This window comes from Diuraphis noxia, unplaced genomic scaffold (assembly GCF_037042655.1).
Source record: "Diuraphis noxia isolate RWA-SAM2 unplaced genomic scaffold, SU_Dnox_SAM2 contig0001, whole genome shotgun sequence".
NCBI classification, from domain to species: Eukaryota; Metazoa; Arthropoda; class Insecta; order Hemiptera; family Aphididae; genus Diuraphis; species Diuraphis noxia.
Genome location: NW_028301711.1, coordinates 50,335,676 through 50,344,167, shown reverse-complemented (window position 1 = coordinate 50,344,167; position 8,492 = coordinate 50,335,676).

The following is an 8,492-nucleotide window of genomic DNA, read 5'->3' as shown; positions in this document are numbered from 1 at the left end:
GAATCGATAAGAAGGTTCGTTATTATTTCAATAATATAATCTTACGCATAAAATATAATAGGATCATTGAACGTTGGACTGCTGCCATTCATCACTATATTATTATTATTATTTGTTATTGTAGGTATCTACTTTTTTTTACAGATAATAAGCTCTGCGTGTATGGTTTACACTATTTAATACTATATATTGTTTTAGGTAAATCTGGTAAATCTGGTAAACAATATGATTGTATTATATTGTGTACCTTAAACCTTTACAGCTATATTCATGAACAAAACGCAAAATAAAATGATGAAGAATGCCGTGTTCAAAATGCGCTATAGTAATTAAAATTGTATATAATATTTATTAAACCTATTCTGTTCCGTGTTCAATATTTTCTATAAATTATAATAACGAATCATATATTATGATGGATAGCTGTAAGGTAATGGTATACGGTGTTTAAGCACAAATACAACTATTATTATAATATATAGTACCTATATCGAATATTTTTTTGTTTGCACAGTTCATTTGCAACGGTTCATATATTACGATAAAATTAAACTGATTATTACCTATTGAATATTTATTATATACCCATCATATTCACGTTAATTATGCATATAGATATAGATTATATGTAAATATAATATATGTTCCTACACCAATAATTGTTGCCTAGATTGGTGTTTTTGAATATGATTATTGATTATATTTTGTAATCGGTAGCGTATTTACAATTTTATAATTTATACTGTCGTATAGATAAATAAGTGGTTTTAAAATAGCCTCTAAAAAAAAATAGATGATTAAATGTTTTCAGTTACATATTATAATGTAACCTTTTCTAGGAACTAGAAAAAGGGTTCTAATCAACATCGAAAGAGGTTAGATCTGTAGTATCTTGTAGAAAATTAGATCTGTTTGGTACTTTTAGGAAGGCAAAACTGAAAATTCTCAACATTTTTTAAAATATTCGGGATAAACTAAAAGAAAAGACATGAACATATTTTGTTAAAATGTTTACATTATTATTGTTATTAAAAAAATTGTTTAGTAATATCTTAGAAATAAAAAGTTATACCGCCTTCGCTCAGAATCATCTTTCATCGTAGGTATCTATTTAATGATTTATAATTGGTTTCAAATTTATTTCAAATTGATCATATATACATTACAACGGTGCCTTCTCACAGTCGACTCCAACATATTGTACGACAGAGTGGTTACCTATTTATTTTTTCTATCGTTTTTATTCTATATCTATAACGATGTGTAAACTTACATGTATATCTATGTACATTTTTTTTTTAAACTTATTAAATTGTATTTAAATACGTTAGATTATTTTATTGCGATGGTTTAAGAATATTATATATTACAAATCTATAAGATGTAAGTTTGTTTAATGAAATTAAATATCAAATTTAACTTTGTAAATATTTGCATAGCCGGTCAACCAGTGTAAGTAAACATGATACGCCTACCTACATTGTTATTACAATATTATAGAAACGAGATGTTGGGAAGATTAGGTACTGTACAAATTTAAGCATTAACATTTGACAGTAGGTACCATAATTAAGTACCTACATGGCTACATATCTTTATACCACTACTGTTTTTCAAATAAGAATCCTCCTCGCTTTAGTTGTAAATATTCAGTGAATAATTATTCTGAAAAATTTATCGTAAGTAGCAGAATCAAAATGTGTACGAGTAATTTTTGAGTTACTCAAATTTGTGTTCCTAGGGTAAAAGTTTCATGGTAGGTAATGAGTTTATAAGATATGGAGATTGTAGTGATTTGAACATTTTATTCATTAATATTAATTTATCATCATAAATAGGTAATTAGTAAAAATGGCCCAAGTGGCAAGTATAATAAAAACTAGTTTTATTATTAGGTACATCCATTTTATTATTTTGTTAAACCATTTTTAAGGACTGTTATCCTTAGTAGATATATTTTAATAGTTAAGAAACTATTCATTCAAATTATGAATTAGGTACCTATATCAAAATTTTCATAAACATCTATCCATTAAATAATTTACAGTAAAAAAGGAGAAAAAGGGTTCTCATTTGAAAAACAGAAGTTTGTATTGACTTATGGGAAACTTCTTAAGTAGTACCACAAAATTCATAAGTAAAAAATTATCTTTGAGAATAGTATTTGAAAATTCCAAAAATCAGAATTTAAATAAATGCATTATTAAAGGAAAAAAATGAAGGAACACATCATGCTTATGAATCACCTTATATATTTTACTTTATCATAATTACATACAATAATGTAATTGTTAATAGTACAACTGCAAATCCCGAACCCTATATATTATATTAGCGTTATTAATACTCAAATATGAAATAACTCAATATTTATTAATATTATTATTAATTTATAACCATATAAACTATGTTTATACTAATGACTAATCCTAAATACAATATACACATTTAAATACTATATATTAAGTTAATATTTGTTATTAATGCATTTACATAAGACTAAATTACTCAAATATAATATATAATAATATTAATTCAGTCTCTTCGACTCTTCGTGTAATTGTGTTGGACGTGGCGAGTTGGCATTATTAAAACCGGTAATACTTCGTTGATCAAATTAATTTTATAATTTTTGATAATAAAAGTTGTTGTTTATTTAAACATGGGTTAATAAATTTGATTGTGAGATGTGTCAAGATAGGAAGCTGGTATCTGCACTAACACAGTTAACTAATTACCACACCAATATGGCAATATTTATCAACATATGAAATTAAAATTAATAGATGATCAATTATATTGCTATAACTATTCGATCTGATCTAAGATTTAAAATTACTATGCCAGAAAACAGTGATTGGGTATAATATAATGATTCAAATGTTAGGACTCAAATGTCGATGCATTTTACATTTTTTTTTAACTTCTTAGATGACAAAGTGTTTTAATTGCATGTGAATTGTTTCAACTAATTTTTTGTTCGCATTTTTTGAAATTTTTTAGGTCATATTTCAATATTTTTACTCATTTTTATTCACTTGCCACTAATTTAAAGAAGTTTAGCTTCAAGTGAATGTTTTCCTGAGGATTTTAATTCTGATGATCTGGCTCATTTAAATTTTTATCTAATCACTCCAGTGGACGTGGAGAGAAGTTTTTCTAAATATTTGTATGCAATAATCGTTGTTCATTTAATTTTGACAACATCAAATATGCTCCAATTGTACAATACAATAACTTGGAGTAATTTTTAAGCTTTTTGAATTAGTATTTCATAAATTTAAGATTTATTTTTATTAATTTTTAAGATCATTTTTCATTTTTATGTCATATTTCTATTTTTTATTTGTTTCAGGGTCATCCACTTCTGTGTCAACAAAAAAATCTTAAAAAATATATACACACAATTTTTCGTTATAGACGTCTAAAGTTTACATTTGACGAAATTAGTACATTGAATCAAAGAATAACAATGTTAGTTATTTTGTTATAATTCATAAATATAATTCGTGGGTATTTATTCCTTTACGTATATTATAATTTTTACTAAACGCAATGACATTTTCAAAATATTTAAATTAGGTTTAACTTTAAAAGTTAATTTTTTTTTCTAAAACATTAGGAACCTATTAATATGTTCACATCTGTTATAATATAGTAATGTGGTATTGACTCAAAATATATTATAATATGAAAATAATATATTTTATTATAATCATAGATAAGTAAATATAGGTAATTAATATAATAAATGTGCCTAATGTTTTCGGCAAAAATGTTTTGATTTAATTTTGGCAGAAAATATTGCATACTTACTATAAGATTAACAGAAAAATGTATTACTTAAATAGTAATATCGAAAAACATATTGATATACCTATTATCATCATGAAATAAATTGAATGTTGGATGATAGACTGTCTCCGGCCTCCGCTCAGAATCGGTTTTCGTATTTACTTTACGTTTACAATTATGTATTATCATTGGATTAAAATTAAACACATCCATTACTGTTACTCACTTGAAACTTAAAACTGTATAGGACAGCAGTGAATCCATTTGCCCATATTTTTGACTCTAGTCCTTTAATGACCTAATTTCTGTATGGAAATTAATGTGATGTTTGATTATAGCTAATATAGCGAGTTATTTTGGCTTGAACTTGTGGTCAGAGTTTTTATACGATCTTACAATGATTTTTTTTTTTTTTGAGAATCTTAAATGATATTAGAAAACTGTTTTCTGTACGTAGGTACTTAATTAATAATTAAATTGCTCAACGGATAGCCGGATAGGCATATTAGGTATATTAGATATGACATTAATCACTCCGTAATTAATAAAAGTGAAAAGAATGCATTTACTAATAGTTTTAATAAATTCAAATGTTTAATTATTAAAAATTATTATAATTATCTTAATAGGCAGTGTAACACTGTGCCATTGTATCACCAACTGTATAATATATCTGCAGTAGCAGTATAATAGCAATATATAATTATAAATTTATAACAGAGGAGCCTTTGACCTTTACACATTAGGTATATTGTATATTTTGTTATATTGTTTGTCGTTATGTGCGATTAATACTAGGTATACGTTAGTAAGTTACACCTTAGATAACAGTAAATCGGTAACCCCGTACTAACAAATTGAAAACATATATTTTAATTTATAGAAATGCTCGGGATACCATGTGAAAGATCTATAAAGTATAAATTGTAATGATATTTATACCAGAGGTTTCAAATTTTTTTTACGGAATGAGGAATTTTGAAAAACCTTCAATTATTGGACCCACAATACCTGACGTCAGACGTACTATTTTTGTTGTCTCATATAGATGATAGTTTTGATCTTTGAGATAACTATATAAAGCACGAAATCGTTACGGTGGCACGTCATTACGTCACTGGTACACTCGTAATCCTTGTGGATGATGATAAAACAATTCAATAACCACATGAGACTTATTAAAGTTGCATTTATACCAAATAAATAAATTTATATCTATAGGTAATATAAACTATGTTATTTTATAAAAAATAAATGTGTTTAAAAACTTTCCACCACTCACTTTTAAGTATTAGGTGACAATTATATTATAAACTCGCGATAGCCGATATAGGTACATGATATATTATGCATATAGCATCTATATAGCATATATCTACACAATATTGATAATATTGTACCAAACATCATTATTGTAGTATTAGCTTCATTTTTCACCTTATCAAAATGGTAATTTTAAAAGTTGATATATTTTTTTTTACTTATTTACATCTATATTCTATGTAATTTATTATATTGAACAATCTATTTAATGAATTTAATGATCAATCAAAAAAAAAAAAATGTTAATATATACGTAACATACCTAATATATTTATGTATATTATATAAAAATATACATAGCGCAAAATAAAAAATGTAAGCTAATTGTAATTTTATTGGTAGTTACGTAGTTTGTGTACAGATAATTATTATTCAGATAAGAATACAGTAAGTAAAAAGGATGATAATAAGTAATAAACAATAAGTAAATAGGAATACCTATTATTATAAATTCATGTTCCAATAATAATTGTTCATGTTATTAATCGTTCATATTTACGTTGTATTTACTTAGCATATGAGAGCTCGGTAAATTGATCAGATAAATTCCAATAATTGAAATAATTAAAACCATGATACTGATTACATCATAATATGTCATTTCGTTTTCTGTCGCGGAGCATAAGTTACTAAAATTATTATTTAGCTGTGTGATGCAAGTCACATTTTTAAATATTTTTGCGCAAATTACATACACGATACTTAAATATACCAATTTTTTACATCAATTAGTAATTACTATTAGTTACCTACTAAAATAATCGGCACCCTCCTTCTATACGTCTATATATAGACTAACAAATATCATAATCAGTGTGCAGTGGCCAGTGAGGCTCCTTTGTTCGTGTGAATATTAGGCCCTTCATATATATATGTAGTATAAACGACATAATCATAATTTGATTGAATCAGTTGAGTATAATTAGTATATGGTAATATCTATTTTTAGAGCTGAATACCCAATATCTCTTTTATCTAGAAAAAATCGAAACATCTGTTTCATTTCAAAATTAGAAATATAATTTATCGTTATAATGACTGAATTATAATTTATGATTGTACCTATAATTCCAAAATTATTTAAAAATATCTTATTAATTAATTTATTAAGATGTAATTTACCGTATGTAGGAGACAAAAAGATTAAATCATTAAGTGATGGGCAGTACTTCAAATAACTATTGTATGGGTTGTTAAATTTAAAATTCAAGAAATACGAAATACTTATAAGTTTTAAGTAGGTAATTTCATAAATTTTAATATAATTAATAATTCATAAAAAAAATTCTATTTAGTCACGAAATAAACTTGAATTTATAAATGAATATATTAAAAATATATATAAAAATGAAACAATAAGTCAGTAATATAGGTATAGAATATAATATAACAATAATTTTATTGATATGTATATATAATAGACTTAATAAAGTAATTATTTTTTAAATATTACTATTAATTGTTCTATAACTCTTATTACCTACCTAGTTTCAAACTAGTAGTTTGTATATTATTATACGTGTATAATATGTTATTAGTTCATAACACGTTTTAATTTGTAGCATAATAACTAATAAGTAACATCTCTCCATATAGTATATAAAATATTACACTTAGTAATACCAGTTACAATATCATAATATTATATTCTTTTTGTACGAACGAGTATCACAGTTGTTTTATTTCTGGCTATAGTTATAGATCACGGCCTGGTATTCAGTTTACTGCGACTAGTGCGACTTGATGTGAATCGATTATATTTTAACACCTATAAAATCTACATAATATTTAGGTTATCTATACTACCTGTCTACCTGCATATAGTACATATAGTTTTATTGTACCAAGCACTTATAAAATATTTAGATATGGTCGATTTTACGACGAAATTTTGCTCTTTGTACTGCAAAAATAAACAAACCATTGTCATTATTATCAATACCTATCTATGTCTACACGATGTAGGTACGATGATATTGTACTTAGTTGTTCTATGAATTAATTGGTGTGAACATATAAAAATATGTTTAATTAATTATTTTTAGATTCTGAGCGGAGCGATGAATGTATTGATTTTACCACGATGTGTTTTTTTTTTTTTTTGTGTGTCTGTCATCACATTTTGGGGCAGTAAAAATGCTTCGATTTTTGACTTCAGTATCTCGTTCGATCAGAAAGTGAATCTAGTTGGTACTTTGGGGGGTCAAAAGTAAAAAATTCTTAATACTTTTCTAAATAATTGAGAAAAACAAACTAAAAATTAAGGGAAAAACGGGAAATTTTACGCACACTCATTTTTCGACAAAATCGATTTTGGTTTTTGATGTAACTTTAAAACAAATGACCATAGATACATGAAATTTTCACCTAATGTTTATATAAGTATATTCTATCCACCATGCAATTTTCAAAAAATGTTGACTTAAGTTGAACTATTCATAGGCATTTCAAATTTTCGATCATTATTAGTTTTTTTTAAATAAATATCGATAAAAATTTATTTGTTAGGCAGAAAAGCTTGAAAATTTAATACAAGGCTTTTAGTCACAATTTTTTTTTATAAGCATTTAAAGTTCAAATTTTGACTAAATACGTAAAAATTACGGCAATGTTCAAATTATCTTAGATAGAAATTCATAAAAGTTTTCCTTTTTAATTCTAAGATTTGAAAATTTAATACAAGGCTCCTAACATATTTTTACAACAGCAGTTGCAAAATAAAAGGAATACATAGTCACAATTTTTTTTTTAAGCATTCAAAGTTTGAGTTTTGACAACATATTATGTAAAAATCACGAAAATACAGAAATTATTTTAAGCTAGAAATTCATAAAAAATGTTCTTTTTATATCTAAGATTTGAAAATTTTTAATAATCTATAATATATCCTAGACAGATAAACCGTCTTCGCTCAGAATCGTTTTTTGTATACAATGATATAATATCATTAGATTCAAATTTAATTCCATCCATTACAGTAACCCACTTGTAACCTACTGTACAGCAGAGCGACATACACGACTTACCCGCTTTTTGATTTTAAAAATATTTTTCAGCTAAACTTAAAAATGTTTAAGTCTTTTTTAGTTGCATTTTCCTGGTTAAATGCTTTTTTTTGTAGCATTATTGGAAATTTTTTAATTCCTTTATTGTAGGTTTTTAGTGCTTCATTTTCCTAGCCCTAATTATGATGTATATATTAATTCAGAGATCATAATTTTTTTTGTCATGGTTTTAAGAAATATAAAATCTTTATAATTTTTTAATTCCAAAACACTAATGCCTGCAGACTTGAACCTCTCACCAATTATTACCTAGTTGTATACAATATTGTAGGATAAAATTTCGAAGAAAAAAAACTGTGATTTTTTTAG